This window comes from Astyanax mexicanus, chromosome 14, assembly GCF_023375975.1.
Source record: "Astyanax mexicanus isolate ESR-SI-001 chromosome 14, AstMex3_surface, whole genome shotgun sequence".
Taxonomy (NCBI): domain Eukaryota; kingdom Metazoa; phylum Chordata; class Actinopteri; order Characiformes; family Acestrorhamphidae; genus Astyanax; species Astyanax mexicanus.
This window is the reverse complement of record NC_064421.1, coordinates 42,219,026-42,237,131: the sequence shown is the minus strand read 5'-3', so window position 1 is coordinate 42,237,131 and position 18,106 is coordinate 42,219,026. Positions and strand designations below refer to the sequence as shown.

General features: G+C 37.7%; 1 long non-coding RNA gene across 1 annotated transcript; it reads left to right on the top strand.

Moving 5' to 3' along the window:
• Positions 1 to 960: 960 nt before the first annotated feature.
• LOC103029755 (uncharacterized) lies at positions 961 to 4,446 on the top strand. Its single transcript, XR_455482.4, has 2 exons — positions 961 to 1,562; positions 3,702 to 4,446. It is a non-coding gene; the product is annotated as an uncharacterized LOC103029755 (long non-coding RNA).
• The last annotated feature ends 13,660 nt before the right edge of the window (positions 4,447 to 18,106 follow it).

The window sequence follows — 18,106 nt, the reverse complement described above, 5'->3', positions numbered from 1 at the left end:
ACAATCATAAACGCAAACGTTTGGAGTTTGCTAAGCGGTACTGGGACTTCAACTGGGACCGTGTGCTTTGGTCAGATGAAACAAAGATAGAGCTTTTTGGCAACAAATGCTCTAAGTGGGTCTGGCGTAACACAAGAGCTGAGTATGCAGAAAAGCACCTCATGCCCACTGTGAAATACGGCGGGGGATCAGTGATGCTGTGGGCCTGTTTCTCTTCTAAAGGCCCTGGGAACCTTGTTAGGGTGCATGGCATCATGAATGCTCTAAAATACCAGGACATTTTAAAACAAAATCTGGTGGCTTCTGCCCGAAAGCTGAAGATGGGTCGTCATTGGGTCTTTCAGCAAGATAATGACCCTAAACATGTGGCCAAATCTACACAGAAATGGTTCACCGCACACAGAATCAAGCTCCTCCCATGGCCATCTCAGTCCCCAGACCTCAACCCCATTGAAAACCAGTCTGGTGAGCTGAAGAGGAGAGTGCAGAGGAGAGGACCCAGGTCGTTGGATGATTTAGAGAGAATGTGCAAAGAGGAATGGTCAAAGATCCCTCTTTCTGTATTCTCCCATCTTGTGAAACATTACAGGAGAAGATTAGGTGCTGTTTTGTTGGCAAAAGGGGGTTGTACAAAGTATTAACATCAGGGGTGCTAATAATTGTGGCACACATGATTTGATGTTAAATAATTATTTCTTAATGTGGGATTTTTTTCCTACTGAATAAATTCACTTGAGTTAAAGGTTGTATTTTACTCTTTTTTTCCATCGTGGTCCTATATTATTTTGAACAAAACTCAATTTATGAGAAGCTAAAGAACACATCTTAACCAGGGGTGCAAATAATTATGGAGGGCACTGTATGTAGCGAAAGGTAAAGTGAGGTACTTTTCAGTAAAGCAAGGCAGAGCGTGAAACTGTGAGGTAAAGCGAGATACAATAAGATCAAGGCAGAATGAGGTAGAGTAAGGTAAAGCCAGGTTGAGTGAGGTAGATCACAGTAAAAGAAGGTAGAGTGAGGTACAATGAGGTAGCACAAGGCAGAATGAGGTAGAGTAAGGTAAAGCCTGGTCGAGTGAGGTATAGTAAAGCAAGACTGAAGTAAAGTAAAGGTAAAGTGAGGTAGAGGTCCACAGTAAACATATACACCAAACTACTTATGCTGGGAAAATTGAGAGCAGCCAAACCAAGCAGGTAAAACCTTTGAGGAGTATAAATGAATGAATACGGTTTCAGTAAATATCATACACCTGTAATCATAACAGTTGTGGTGATGTCAGTGCTGAGATGATCCCACTGCTTACTCTCTCTCATCTCTCAGTTTCCACCAGATCTGCTCAGGAGGGGGCGTGTCTGTTGCGGGTGACGTCATACTGCATCCCCGTGCTGAATAAAGGCTGGGGTGTGTGTGTGCTGAGAGGAGTTCTTGACTGACTGAGCTGCGACCTCAGAGACAGCAGGCTGTGGTGTGTGTGTGTGTGGAGCACAGGAACCCTGAAGATGTCTAAAATACTAACTCTGTGCATTGGAGTGCTTCTGCTAGCTATGCAATTCTCCACACAGGTAAGCAGCAGCTATATGATAGATTTGTTTGGTACCTGTTGTTTATAAATATAAAAAAAAAAATATATATATATATATAACATGAATAGTTGGGTACTGTACCATGTGGCTTCTGTCCCAATCACTCTTAATGCACTCTATATATAAATAACCTGTGGAATATATACGGGCTGTAGGATAGAGATAGATAGCTAAATACATAGATAGATGGATTTTAACTGATATTAAAGTTTGTTTCCTACAGAGGATTTTTATTCACTTATTTACATTAATTTGATCAGGGGCGCCAATAGCTTTGCGCACAACTGTAGATATCACATGAGATATTACACTTTTCCTATAAACCATTGAATATACTTTCCAAAACTCTGCAAAGTGATGCATGACATTGATTTTATTTATATTTACATTTATTTAATCTTATATTTTTTGTTTGTTTTTTCTAAAAAAATATTAAAAAGACAATTTTTATTATTTTTCTATAGTTTGGGTGTTGGATTTATTAAAGACTTTTTAAACAGAGCACAGAAATCGCTATATTTGGAATTGTTTAAAATAAAATAAAATAAAAACTTTCCATGTGTTATGCAGTTTTATGCAAAAGTTTGGACTTCTGTTCGAATTACATTGTTAATAATTCACTCTCTACAAAAAACACATTTCTGAACATTAAAAGCATCAATACTTATTTTCTTGCTTCATTTAAGCACATCAAAAAATAACATAAAATGTACTGTAGTGCACGCAAACGTGAAGGCATGTCATATTTGATGATTTTTATGTGCAGAAAATGTTTCTTCACTTTTTTTCAATGTGATATTTAAAAGTGTCATTTGAAAAAGGGTGTTTAGTTTCAATTTTACATTTACTATTCAAAAATTCAAAAATACAACGGACTTGGGCACAGCGTGTATAAGGAATAGTTAAAATGGGTGGGGTCACATAGAGCAGACCTGTGAAACTGTTCTACATCTCGGCAGCTCCTAAAGCAGCATCATTTTGCACTCACAATTGCCCTCTTATTATCTTTACAGATTGATTTGGCCTGTTATTACAAATGTTCATCCATCCTACTGTTAATCTTTTTTGTATTTGTTATGGGTGCGCCCCAATTGCATACTAATTACTAGCACTAACTTATTTTTGAGTATGTAGTATAGATTAAAGTGTTAAAGTAGTGTCAAATGCTCACCTTATGTACTCAGAACTGGTCATTTTTTGAGTGTGGTTACATGGACACTATTTTCCCACAATGCAGTGTGGAAAGCAACAGTAGGAGTTATTCACGTCTGAAACAATATTGGAAAAAATTTTGCACAACGATGAAGCAGTTACTTGTAATTAAGTGCAGTAGGCAGCTAAAGAGACATATAATATAAAGCAAAGTTTCTCACCATATATAAATAAATTAAAACATAAATAAAATAAAAAAAATGCTGTACTTCATGTTAATACAAAACAGGTTACTATATTCATATTTTGTGTACTTATCTGCCAAACCTGCACTGTTAAGATTAGTATATATTACAGTATTAGTTACAGTGCTGGACGATATGACCAAAATTGATTTATTAATTCACAATAAATTTCTTAATTTCAGTTGACACAATCAATATAGAACGTAGCCACCGCCCTTCGTGTATGTAATCACACGCTGATAGAGATGGGCGATATGGTAAAAATATTAAATTGCAACATTTTAATATAAAGGCGATTACACAATACGCAGTATTTATCATACTTTGACATGCAGCATCTTTTATACAGATTTGTACAGTGATTCAACATTCAATTTCTGCTGCACATCATCCAATTAAACAGGATATCTTACACTCTCTTCAATGAAACGTGCAGTTGCCCAGCTCTAGTATTAGTATGTAGTATGCAATTGGGACACAGCCTGTGTTTGTTGGTTGTACATTGATAAGAGTATACGTTCTTTGAGGAACTTTAGGGGTTGAAATGATGAGCTTTGGGGAACCTTCAGGGAAGTTATAGGAAAGTTCCTCCACAGTTTCAAATAGAATAAACCCCTAGGAGTTCTTCTTTGGCCCCTTGGCTTTTGTTCAGACTGTCTTTCTTTCAGATACACTTGTTGTGCTTTGTCTCTGAACTCCATTCCCCATCTGTTTCATGCAGGTCGAAACCACAGGTAACAACACCATAGTTGCTACCACTGTGACTACCAAAAATGCAACCAGTGCAGGCTCTAGGCTGCTGCCTGCTGAACTTATCCTGCTTTTGCCCGTTGGCGTGCTGGGTTCAGTCCTTCACGGCCGCTGGTAAGCGCAGGGGAAGGCACCCTGGCTAAACCGAAGCGGCCAAGAAAGACTTGAGGAGGTCAGTGGCAAAGAGCGTACTTTTCTAAGTTCTCGAAAGGAGAAGGCCTTCGGTGGCGAGGGAAGAGAAGACCTGACTGATTTTGTCGAGGAATGTTTTCATTTTCTGAATTATGGTCTGCAGCTTCTCACATATGAAGCTACACTTGGATAACCAACCTGGTCTGCTGAAATTGAAGGCCGAGACGATCGAGGATGTACAAAATTGGGCTCTTTGCTGTGTTTTTTCGTATAGGCCGCCAAAAGGGCGATTTCTCAGTGAACTGTCAATCAATACTTTAGAAATCAACATTGCTTGATTGATGCAAATTAGGAAGTGAACCCTGTCCTGTCAAATTTTTCTCCTTAAAAAAATTCAACTTAAAATTGTCAAACTAGGTGCTTAACATTAAATGTGGCACCCCATTTTGAGTCAAGGTTCTTTAATGGCATTTTTTGTTATTATACCAATGTAGTCACTTAAATGTGCTCAGTTTTTTTATGTATGAATTGTTAATGTACTCTAATTATCATTGTACACAATAAAAGACCATTCTATCTGTTTACCACGCCCTTTTCTTGGCATCTTTTTTCAGAGCTGATGAGCTCAGTGGTTTGAAGACACAGTGTGTAAAAAAAAACAACATCCTACAACTTTCAGGGTTTCTGCAGGGTGCAGCAAGCCTAGCAGCTGCAAAGGTACTAAGAGAAACAGTTTTGAAGAAGGGTGGGGATCTAAATCACTACTCCAAGAGGTCCACTGGAGCTAATGTTTATCTAAGGCTATTAAGTTTGAGACAAAAAATGGTTACACAGTAAATTTAGCAGTTTTGAGATTCTTATTGGTGTAGAGTGAGTGGTGTGCTCACCGGGCCTGGCAATTGAACCCCACAGTACGACAGGAAAGATGACTCTGTGGTTACCCACTATGCTACACCACTATACTGCGGTTCTATACCGAAGCATTGTTATTTTAGAAATCTGCATTAGCATTTATATATAAAATGCTGTGCTGCATTCCATTTGAACTCCATCATAGTAGAAAGAAAAACTTTAGATCAGAACGCTCCGCCCCCGCAAGCCGGGAGAGCTTCACCAACCCCAAGCAGTGGTATTATACAGTTTATTATAGCACTATATGAATCTGTCTAATTTAACCAGTTATACACTCAGTAATATCCGTCTGTAGATATAATATAGAATTAATTATGTGTTTGGATGCACCATTAAGCCATTGGTATAGCTGACAATGCTAGTCTGGTAAAATGCTAACAATAATAATATGCTGGAACATAAGTATTGAGGTGTTTGTTTCTCTAGGGGGGGGGGGGGTTATGCCACAATACATGTAAAAGAAAATCCATTGGGAGAAACTAGACAAAATCTAGGTAAATTGAGAGGTAAGTTCTTATATTAAGGCAAGAAAATCTGCCAATGTGGTAAGAACATATTTCTTATTAAGCAAAATGAATGAAGTAAAACTGTCTCTGATTTCTTGGCTTAAATTTGAACACAAGAACAAGATTAACTTGACTGATGACTTTTTGTGCTTATTTGGAGTTCAAGTTACTTACAATAAGGTAAAAATACTAAGACTGATTAACGTTGTTGTTTCTACAATGAGTACATTACTCTTATACTTACAATGCTTTTTTGCAGTTATATTAATAAAAAATATGACTATGGGATTAACACCTTTTTGAGTTGAAAGAAGAAGAAACTTGAAAGAAGAAAACATCTTAAAAAAATAAATCCTTTTAGTAAGACTTGAATTAAGTAAAATCCCTGATTTTAGATCTTAAATTGTATATTATACAGTGCACATTTACTATTTTGGTTTGAGTTCAAATTACTGTAACCTTATTAGAATGTTTCTGTCATAATTTTCCCAGATAGACGAATATTAACATTAGGGAAACATTAAAAGTAACATTTCCCAAACTAAAAATTAGGGCCCTATCGTACACCCTGCGCAGTGAACGTGCTGGTTAGTATCCTCTGCTAAGATGTGAAAAGCGCTGCGCTGTTAAGATACGAACGTGCCAAAGTCAGAGCTCACCTGGCACTTAAAGAGAATGACAAGTGCACCACTGACTTGTTTATTTCAGGTTACGCCCAAAACACACCCATGACTAATTAAGAAAGTTAGTTTATGCCTTTTGTGGGTTGTTTTTAGCCATGGAAGAAGTATTTTTAGCGCCCTCACGATACGAAAGACACAGCGACACGCTCTAAATCCAGCTCCACAAAACAGCAATTGACCGGTACGCTATAGATCACTAAAATAGGGCCCTTATTGAATTTACAGTGATGTTATCAAAAATGAAAGCATTATTTTTAGAACATCTACTCCACATATTAAATGTTCTAAGAATGTTAACTGTAACATTCAGAAAATGTTCTACTAACCGAAAATTGTGAGCTGGACTTTATGCCTATGGCCCAGCAGTTACTTCACCCCCAGTGATGCTACAGTAGGTTAATGTCTGCTGTAATGAAAGGATAATTCTACTAACAGTAATTCAGTACTAACAATAAAATAAATGATTAAGTACTGTATAGTTACTGTAGATAGTTAACACATCTACTGAACTATCTAATCTAATTCTTCTCTATTAATAGAGTTAAATGTGACACGGTTAATACTAGTGTACTAATAATTAAATTAAATTACATTTTGTTTCTTACTATACTTGCAAGCATTTTTATCTACTTAAGCTGTATTTTAGCATACTTTGTAAAGGTATACTTTATTTGGCTATTTAGTTAATTGGTTTAGTAATAAAACTATCCTTTTACCAAATTGTGTCCTAGGAGCCGATATTTCTGCAATAAAACTGTACTTCAGTCAAATTTGCTAGCTCAAACAAATTTAAGCTGTGCTGATGAATGTGTTAAATATGTAAAAAAAAAATAAAATAATATATATATATATATATATATATATATATATATATATATATATATATATATATATACATAAAAGTTTACTTTAGTTTCTTTAGTGTAGGTAAAACAACTTTAAATATTAACACATTAATATCTTGCTTTTGTTTTCGCCAGTTTATATATGTCACTCCTCAAAATTAATGTGATTAGATGTGTTAAATATATATTTTAATCACACTTTTAATATGTTTACAATGTTTAGTTGGACAGCTCACACAAATTATACTTACACTGTTTTCAATTGTGGTGAAAATAGCATATGAATAGTAGACTCAGTATCATTTTAATTACAAACAAGTAGTAATTGATAACAAATTACAAATTAACGGTTCCAAAAGAACATAACTTAAGTGCAGACCTAGTTTAGCATAATTTAAGTATAATACTCTGAAAGGAAACACCAGAAAACAACAGGAACAAAACTAGCCAATGACTGAAATGGCATGTCATCATGTGCTCAGCATTATGCCCATATTTGGATCTACAGGCTCAATTTCTCAGTGGCAGAAATAAACAGTAGGATTTTTGTTCATATCTGCTAACACACCCAATTTTCTCTAAATGCCACTGAATCTTTCACATTTTGAGTAAGTAAATAAGTCAAAATACAACATTAGCAGGCAGGCTAACACGTCTGTGGATAACAATACCAAATACTTTATCAATGCCGAAGACACCTCTCACCTTGCCTGATATGGTAAAGTTTGTTGGCATCTTATGGAATATCCTTGAGATTGTGTTGCTTTTTCAGACATCCCACAATGTAAAAGTACACACATTAACATTTAACTTTTACAGCCAAAACATGTAAACGCAAAATAGCAAGGATGTGTGGCTTGTGGTTTGGTACTTCCTGTTTTCTGTGTGGGATGTATGCAGAAAGTCAACTTTAGAATGACAATATAACTTAAGTGGTCTGTTCTAATGACTTCATACATTTATATTATACATTTCTTCCTAACTTTAAGTTTATATTAGGAACATTTGACATCTTACTGTTTTGAGATATTATATCATAAAAAAATCATTTTGTGTTGTAATTACAGAATGTATGGGATGTGTATTTCACAATGACAGCATATGTAATTTTGATGACATATTTATGAATATCTCAAAATAACAAGAGAAAAGTGGACAAACCTTAAATTCAGTGTTTTTTCATTATATGAAGAAAAACATATGAAATTATTTAGTAAACAGAAAAGTGTTAAACAAACCAGAATATGTTTTATATTTTAAAGTATTACCTCTTGCTTAAATGACAGTTTTGCACATATTGACTTTTATTTCAGTCAGGGTTAGGGTTTTATGAAGTAGAGTCACCTGGAATGGCTTTCAGTTAACAGCTGTGCTGAACTTATCAAGAGTTAATTACTTAAATTTCTTTCCTCTTAATGTGTTTAAGAGCATCAGATGTGAAGTTGTGAAGAGCAAGAGTTGGTATACAATGAATAGACTTATTTTAGTAATGTACTGATCCATAATATTGCAAGAAATGCTCAAGTAGTTCTCAAGTAAAAAAAAATATTTTTAAGAATGAAGGTCAGTCAATCTGAAAAAATTCAGGAACTTTAAAAGTATCCTCAAGTGATGTCGCAAAGATGACCAAAAAAGTTATGATGATGAAACAGGCATTTATCAGGACCACCCCAGGTTAGGAAGAGCAACAGTTTCCTCTGTTTCACAGAATAAGTTAATCAGTTAACCTACCAGCCTCAGAAACCGCAAGTTAACAGCTCCCCAGATAAGAGCATCTAAATGCTTCACAGAGTATTTTTGTTTTGTTTAACACTTTTAAATTACTACATGATTCCTTATGTGTTCCTGTATAGTCTGGTTGATTCAGTATTCATTTACAATGTAGGAAAAATAAAACATTGAATAAGGTGTGTCCAAACTTTTGATCAAAAACGTAAAAATTAAAATGATTTCATTTTCATGACATAATATCTCATAATTATGAGACACTTTCTCATAATTGCAAGATTTTTATTTTTTATTATATCTACCAGGTGCATGCTTTCATTAAAAAAACACTATTTTTCAGCTTTTTTTTGTTTTGTTTATAGTTTTATATGATATAAACCCTCTAAATTCTGTTACCACCTCTAAGCAGAAACCCTGCTGTAGAAGCAATTACGTTGGCTAAAACAGATCTAATTAAATAAAACACAGATCCTCAAGAAGCCCCAGAGCAAGTAGATTAAATGTGCTCTTGTCCACTAAGCTCACGTCTTAATGATGTACGATGTTTAAAGCAGCAAGGCATTTAGAGCCAGGGTTCTAATTTCCTAAAACTTTAAGAAGGTACAGACTCTGAATACAGAGCAGCATAGAAATACATGCTAAGTGGTTTAGTTAGCATGCTCTGTTGCATCTATTAAAACATTAAAAAACTAAGCATGTTTAACCAAACTGAGAAACTTTCATATTCATATATGTAGAGAAGCATTACACAAGAACTACCATATATTTTGCAGTATATCTATTATATTTTCTGGTCTATTTTTATAGACTGCTGTAGCAGTGCTAGCTGGGGTTAGCAGCTACAGGCTGATAATACTCATACTGAACAGCGAAAGAGCTAGCGCTTAGCACGATTAGCGGCTAATGCTAATACTGCTCCAGTGTCTCTGTGCTGGAGAGCTAAACTGAAACTGTGGTTTTACTGCTCCTTACAACCTGACTGGTTATATTCATGCATAAGGTGCACCTGAGTATAGGATTATAGGATTTTAAGTGCACCTTATAGTGTGAAAATTATAGTACAGCAATTGGCTGAGGCTCTTTTTCAGTCATGGTACACACTGGGCAGGTAGGTGAATGTAACTTCAGTAGTCTTGGCCTAGAATTTGTATTGGTGTAGTGTGGTGGACTTGTCCAGACCAGTAATCTTGACATAATTAATCTGCCAAAAGGAGGACTGTGCTTTTTGCCACTACACTACCAACCAAAACCCATGGTTTGTGACTGATCTTAACAAGTGGAGATGATACTGATGGAGCTAATTGTCCAATTGTGTTGTAGTTTGGCTCTAAAACATATTACATGGACAACAGTATTGGGACACCTACCTGCTCATTCATTCGTTTTTTTTTTTTTTAATCCAAGGCTATTTAAAACAGTTTATCTTGCTTTTGTTGGATCAGATCTGAGCCACTTTCATATGTAGTCCTAAATCAGATATGTATCTGTATACCGATCCCTGGACATGCCACATAAATGTGAATGGCCAAATTGGAATTCATGCGTTTTTTTTGCTTTTACGCATGCGCTATGTGCTTCTCTCGTACCCACACATCTCTCAGTGCAGCTGTGCAGCTATAGCTGCAAAAACAGCAAAAGCAAACAGCCTGGACTTTTTTCCTCCTCCTGAGCATGAACTTTAGACCAGCTGTTTGCTGTTTCTCCACTCCAGCACAAGATGCTCCACATATGAGGTGCAAAAAACTCATCCATTTACCTTTATAAAGCTGTGAGTCGCCTCTCAAATGTACCGCTTTTAGTTGTTGGTGAAAAAGGCGACATTTATACACCTATCAATGTGCAGCATGTGAGGTGTTTCAGGGACAGATTCGTTCACATTACACACAGATACAGGGCACTTACATTTATGAATGTGAACCGTCAAGATACCAGACATCCCAAGTTGCAACAGTTGATTTCAGGTAGGTTTATTTGACAAAAATTGCCAGTTACAATATCACAAAAAATTGCACAACATCAAAACCATTTCCTATCATATTACAATAATTATTAATATTGCCTCCGCCATGATCTGCTTTCTCTCACTCACTGAACAAATCCCGTCCGGGAGGGGGGAAAAACACTGCCCGCCCACACTAAATACTGATTGGCTGTCTCACAGACTCTTTGCAGAGAACAGGCCAATCAGAACCCTCTCTGTTTTCTCTCTCTCCTTCCCACACACGATTAGAGAAAAAAAGTCTGTCGCCTGTGTGCGCGTTTGGGGCGCTCGTTCTAAATTCCGGGAGATTATATGTCACTCGCGGGCATCAGGGAGCCACTACCAAAATGCGGGAGACTCCCGCAGCTTCAGGGAGACTTGGTTTGTCTGAGATACCCAATTCCGATCTGAGCAAAAACTCTGGATTGGAGCAATCGGATTGTGGCTTGTAATGTGAACGTAGCCTTAGTGAGGTCAGGATGTTGGATGAATGACGAATGATTGGTGGACCATGCATAAACCAATAGGGTGTCAGAATGGTATATGTTTACACTTCTCCTCCAACCACAATCAGATTCACTTTATCTGGATGAAGTGTTTTATATGGATAGGGTTTCAAGCTGAAATGATATGGAGTAACGTCTGAAAGTATAAAGTATTGATAACCAACATTTCTACTTAAGTAAAGTAACAAAGTATTTGTACTTCATTACTCCATTACTTCATTACTACCTCTATCCTCAACTCATGTACTCATCCAAAAATTTTGGATGGAGCACTAACCATCATTCCAGGGAACATTGGAGTTCAACTGATCCACAGCTCAATTCTGCGGGGCTTTATAATTTACTATTCTATCCTACACCTGACATTATGCATTGTGGCAATATTTTCATGATTATACTTCTCTGTAGAGACCAGACAAGCTGTGTGTGACAGCAAATGGCGCAATTCTTTGAGGTGTTTTTCTGTTTCTCTAAGCATGTTGTGATATTTCTGGCTTCCACTGAAGACCACAGTCTAACCTCAGTCCCCTTCTACTATGCTGCTCTTTAGAGAATGCCAACATAGCCAGAAAGCTCTGAAACAACCTTGTACTGGCTGACTCAGAAGAGTGCTTAAACTGAAACAAATGAAGCAGATTAGAGATAAGAAGCAGATAAACAGGGCTGAGAAATTACAAGCTGTGAGACAACCAAGCCACGCTCTTCACTGAGCTGATTAACTCACTAAGCTACAGCTGTGAGACCTTAACCCTGATTGTGTGGTGTTAAATACACTAAATACGCACTAAACCAAACACGTAGACTAATCCCAAACATAGCAAAAAGTGTTGTAATCTTGAATGAAATAAAAAATAATGCACTTTTTGACAAAAAAAACAACACACCAGATTGCTGCAAAATGTGGCATGCAGTAATGTCTCAGGCAGATGTAAACGCTTTGTACAACATGTCACTGTGTTTTTGCTATCGTAACATCGGGAAAAGTACACCTGGCGTGGCGTGTGCTAATTCTTTTAATTAATCAATGGTGTTTTTTGGGGCGTAATATGAAAAAACACACTAACATGTTGTTAATAATTTTTACATCTTCCTGAGATAGTACTGCATGTCATATTTTGCAGCATCTGGTGTGTTATTTTTGTCAAAAAAGTGCTTTCTTTTCTTTTCATTCAAGCTTCCAAAACTTGTAACAAGGTCCTATATCCTTTCACATTTTGCTATGTTTGGAATTAGTGCTGTACACGCGATGGGCGTACATATAAGAATGGACTCTGACTATTGTTGTCAGGGTTTTAATCAGTCAGTGGAGCACCAAGGTGTTGTTTTAAAACCTCAATGTACTTTTCTGCATTAATGTTTCATTACAGAATTTATTTTTCATTTTGTCCCAACTTTTTTTGATTTGGGGTTATAATCCATCACCATATTTCAATGACCGAGTAGATTGTACCCTTTGTACTCATGCCTGCTCTGCTGTACGATACCAATACAGGATATTCATGACTCGCAAACCTCACTGTTTCTCATAGTTGTACTTTGTAAGGAAGAGGATGCTGTGTGGTGTTCAGAGTCTAGTTTGTACAGTTCCAGTTTTCGGATTGCACAAACAGTCACTGAAGGCGTACACATAAAAAAAAAAACGGAAGAGGCGTTCACTTTACCTCTAGTTTAAAAAATATCACATACACTTTCATCCAATCAGTGCAGATGGCGAGAAAGGCTTTAACAACACAACAGAGAAACCTTACTGCTACAGGAAAGGGATGAGAGGTTTCAGTTCAGTTCTGATGTTTTTTTTTAGGGTTTCAGCATTAGATACTTTCATTTTAGCTCCATTGTGGCAGATCTGTATCTAAACTCTGTATAATTTTTGCTAAAACTCTGCTTTCTGTTTTGTGGAAATGTGTTATCTAAAAGCTGTTGGTGAAGTACAAGTAGACTATATCTGAAATAGACTACAACAATGATCATCTATGGAAATGTGAGTGACTATAACAATCAATGTAAAATGGTAATGAAAATGGCTAAAACATAACCGTGGAAGTAGACTAACTATAGAAATAGGTGGACATGACATGAAATCGACATAACATCACCATAAAAATAGGGGTAACAAGATCATGGAAATTGATGTAACATAACCATGGACTACATGGGTTACATAATCACTTCTATTTTTACTGTGTAGTTACATGAAAAGATTTTAGCAGAACTCTGTGAATATAAAGGTTGATTCGAGGACAGGTTTGTGCTGCTGTTGTTGCTAACGTTGGCGTGTATCTGCAGGCTGCATCCTGGGTAAATAGGTAAGGTGCAACAGGAAGCACCTGTCTGCTCTGCAACCCCTGAACCTTTTCACCCGTCTGCAGAACACCCTGGGAAGCTGATGAAACACACCACTTTAGTGGAAGCTGAGACATGACCGACCAGGACACATTATGTGCCATAAGAATAATCATACCACAGTTAGTTCCTACCCTGAAGTGTGTTTGGCTGAGAGGCGTTCTGTAAGTGCCATTATCAGCCTGTAATGCACTGTAACCAAAGCTACGTAACCTAGCAACGATGCAGCGCTTACAAGCCAAACTGCGCAGCTACACACAGAGCAAAAAAGAGGAACTATTTTAACTCGCGGAGTGTTTATAACCAAACAGATCGTATTTTCTCGTCCTCTTTAACTCAAAATCTTCCAATAAACAGTGATAATGGAACTGTGGTTTAATTGCAATAATACACAGCCATGCCAATATTACACGTTATAGCACTCCCTCTCGTTTATTATTGCTTAAATAACACACACAGCCACACATGATAGATGCATTGTGATAATCTTAAACTTAAGAGACACTTTAAGATCCTAGTCATTTTTTAGTCTGCATTTTCCGTGTGGCCAAACTAGCACCCTAATTTGAGAACCACTGCCTTAAGGGGTTCCTCCACAGAATGACAGTGATATCGTAAGTTTTAAGGCGTCTTTTTTTAGGCACGCTTTACATTTCAGATGGGTGGGTCTGATCCCCACTGATGATTCCCAAACCTGAAACTTGTGAAATGTTTAGAATCTTGTTATTCTTGCTTACATTTGTATTCTCCATATATTGACCATCTGTCCGGATCCAGATCAAATTCTGGGTAAGTTCTCCCACCCTTTTCCTCTTTTCTATACACACACACACACACACACACCCACACACATACACATATACACACACGTTTACTTCCCCCACTCCCCTCCTATGGGAACCTCCAGTAGCCACTGATTACATGACAAAAGCTCTCATTGTTCAGGGAGATGCAGGAGTTTCAGCAAGGCCACCTTTCACCTGTCTGCTACCTTCGTCCATGAAACCGGGGGTTTTCTTTCCCTCTATCTCTTTCTCTTTTCATCCCCCTTCTCTCTCTCTCTCTCTCTCTCTCTCTCTCTCTCTCCTTTTAGTTTTCCTCATCTAATGTCCACCACTCTTTTTAACTCTTTTTGTTCAGAGACAAACTCCAAAAGCCCATTGACTGCTGCTTCTCTTGTTTCACCTCAAACCTCATCTCCAAACGCATTCCACACTTTCCCTCACATCTAAAATATCCCCCCACAGCTCAGGGCCAGAGTTGTCCACCCAGACAACACATAGCCTACATACTGGTAGACATGGTTCCTCAAGCATAAGATTAGCTGCTTATGATAATGTTCCCGCTTTAGTGAAAATCTGTAAATTTAGGCTTACTGTAAATAATTGGAGGAAATCTGTGTAGATTAATATCCTGTGCTCGTTTTACTTGTCTGACTCATCTGAAACGTGTTTTTTTTTTTTTAAAGAATTACAGTTTTGTTTACTTAGCTTTACTTTATAGGTGACCTGCTGAATTTAAAAAGGAAAACATGGTGACACCCCTGTTCCTACAGTTACGAGTGTCGCATAAATTGCGCCTTATAATCTGGTGCACCTTAAAAATAGACGTTTATTGATAGTGCGCCTTATAATCCGATGGGCCTTTTAGTGCATAGCCAGTGGTTGTCTGGCCTGAGCAATTAATTGGTTTCCTTGGCTATTTGCAATGGGCCTGCTGGTAGGTAAGGTAAGTTAGGTCAGTTAAGGTGGTTAGCAGATTTTCCATTAAATTGAAAATACAGTGTAGGACTAGGATTAACCCCGGTCCAGGTAACCGCTTTATTGTTTCCCATGTTGTTGCAGAGAACACACAAATTCCAGAAGTGGATACACTCTGGATACAGTGGATACAGTCCTCACTCACTCCTGGCTGCTGATCTGAGACCGCTCAGTTTCACCATCCACCAAACACCTCCCCCTGAAACTTAAACGTGGGATTTAAGCCAGGAAGGGGTGGGTAAGGGGGTGTAGTCTTGATGTTTGTTGAGTTAAAGACACTCAAATACCCGCTCTTTTTTTACAACGACCAGGTGGCTGGCATGTTCCTTTTCTAAGCACTAGTTGACTTGTAAATGTAATATGCTGTATGTACATGTATGAGATTGTCTTTATTAATGTATAGACATGTAAATAAAAAAAAAAACATATATGTACATATAAAGTAATCAACAAAAGTGAGTACACCCCTCACATTTCTGCAAATATATCATATATTTTCACAAGACAACACCATAGAAATTTGAACTTGAATATAATATAGAGTAGTCAGTGTAGAGTTTGTATAACTGTATAGAGTTTGTATAGAGTTACTGTGTAATATCTATCTAATAACTCAACCCACAGCTATTAATGTTAGAATAGCTGGCAACACAAGTGACTACACCTCAAAGGAAATATTGTCACTGCCCAATAAAAAACAAGTATCTCCTTTTTTGTCAATGTTTATTTTACTACATAACTTGAACAGACAAACTGTCTCTTACACTCTGATAAAATTTCTTGATAAAGAGGCCAATAAAAAAAAATACCTAAAAATAGGCAGGAACAGAGCGCAGCGACTCTGATACATCAGCTCACAGATGCCTTGTGCTGATCGACATCACCCTTTAGAGTGATGTGGGGAGAGAGAGCCATCTACTGTACCCACCCAAAGAGGGCAAGGCCAATTGTGCTTCCTCAGAAATCTGGCAGCTGATGGCAAGCTGCATGACCAGGATTCGAACCAGTCAGCTAAACCAGTTGGTTATTCTGGCAGGACTTTAGTCTGCTGAGACACTCAGAAACCCATAATGAGATATATGTGTCGGGCCGGGTCAGGCTAGGACAGAACCTGAGGAAAGAACAAATCCATCCAAATTCATAAATATTCAACTCTTTTTCAGACCATGTGTTGGACCATGTGACACATTTGTATCACTGTATCTGTAAATAGCTCTCAGTGTTCCTATTCCTCTGCTGATAGGTGTAGGAGTAGAAAACAAATCTTTCGTGATGCCTCACGGAGGAGGGGGAAATCCTCCAGCGTTTACGTCTTTAAATAGCATTCGGCTCAGCCGCTGCAGCCAAGGTCACGTTTGAACGGACGTGAAACTTTTAGCATTAGGACGTAATATGCCTTTCGCCGCTTGAAGCCTCGCTCTGTGTGTTATTCTATCAAACACACAACCTCATATCAGGAATCTGCAGTAACCTTGGTGCGCTGGAGTGCTCAGGAACAATAGGCCTGTGTGCTCACTGTGCTTTTCGTCTCTCCAGACTGGAGAGAGAATGAAGCAGTGAAGCGATGACTTCTTAACATACCTCAACACACTTTCATTACCTGGCTAAAGAACACACAATCTCTCTGAGCATTTTGTGGAAGAGGCTGAGATCTGATTGCACACTGTCAAAAACATTTGATGGGGCTGATAGATATAAAACAATTGTGTTGATTTTGCTGTCACCTTACAGCAAGAAGACTTGGGTTCAATTCCCAACTGGGGCAACCAGGGTCTTTTTATTGTGGAGTATGCATGTTTTCTCCATATCCATGTGTATTTCCTCCCACAGTCCCAAGACATGTCTTTCAGGTAAATGGGAAGTTTTTTACCCAATAATAATAATAGATTGTAAAAAATGACCTACAGTTGCAAGGAAAAGTATGTAAAACCTTTGGGATTGCTTGGATTTCTGCATAAATTGGTCAATAAATGTGTTCTGATCTTTGTCTAAAGTCACAACAAAAGGTAAACACAGAAAAAAACTATATGTTTGCATGGCTTTATTAAACACAACATATTAACATTCACAGTGAGGGTGGAAACGTATGTGAACCCTTGAAATTAGTAACTGGTTGACCCTCCTTTGGCAGCAAAAACCTCAACCAAAGATCAGACCTGCACAACATTCAGGAGGAATTTTGAATCATTCCTTTTCACTAAACTGTTTCAGTTCAGCTATAATATTCTTGGGATATCTGGTGTGAATCGCTCTCTTGAGGTCATGATGCCACAGCATCTCAATTCGGTTGAAGTCAGGACTCTCCAGAAGGCGTATTTTCTTCTGTTGAAGACATTCGGTTGTTGATTTACTTCTATGTTGTTGTCCTGTTGCATCATCCATCCTCTGTTGTGCTTCAGTTGGTGGACAGATGGTTTTCCTGCAAAATGTCCTAGTTAACTTGGAAATTCATTTTTCTGTTGTTGATTATTTCACAGTTGGGTGAATGGTGTGAATGGTGTGAATAGGTTTTGATGATGGTGTGCTGTGCCTTTTTTCTCCACACATAATGTTGTGTGTTTATTCCAAACACCTCAATTTTGGTTTCATCTGTATGATGAAGTATATTTTGCCAGTTTTGCTGTGGAACATCCAGGCGATCCTTTGCAAACTTCAATTATGCAGCAATGTTTTTTTTGGCCAGCAGAGACTTCCTCCAGAGTGTCCTCCCATGAGCTCCATACTTGTGCCAGAGATTTCTGTATGTCTTTAGCTCTAGGATTCCTCCTCACCTCATTGATCATTCTGCGCTGTGCTCTTACAGTCATCTTTACAGGATGAACACGCCTAGAGAGAGTAGCAACAGTGCTGAACTTTCTCCATTTGTACACCGTCTGTCTTACCATGGACACATGAACATCAAAGCTTTTAAATATACTTTTGTAATCCTTTCCAGCTTCATGCAAGTCAACAATTCTTGAGTGAATTATCCTTACTGAAC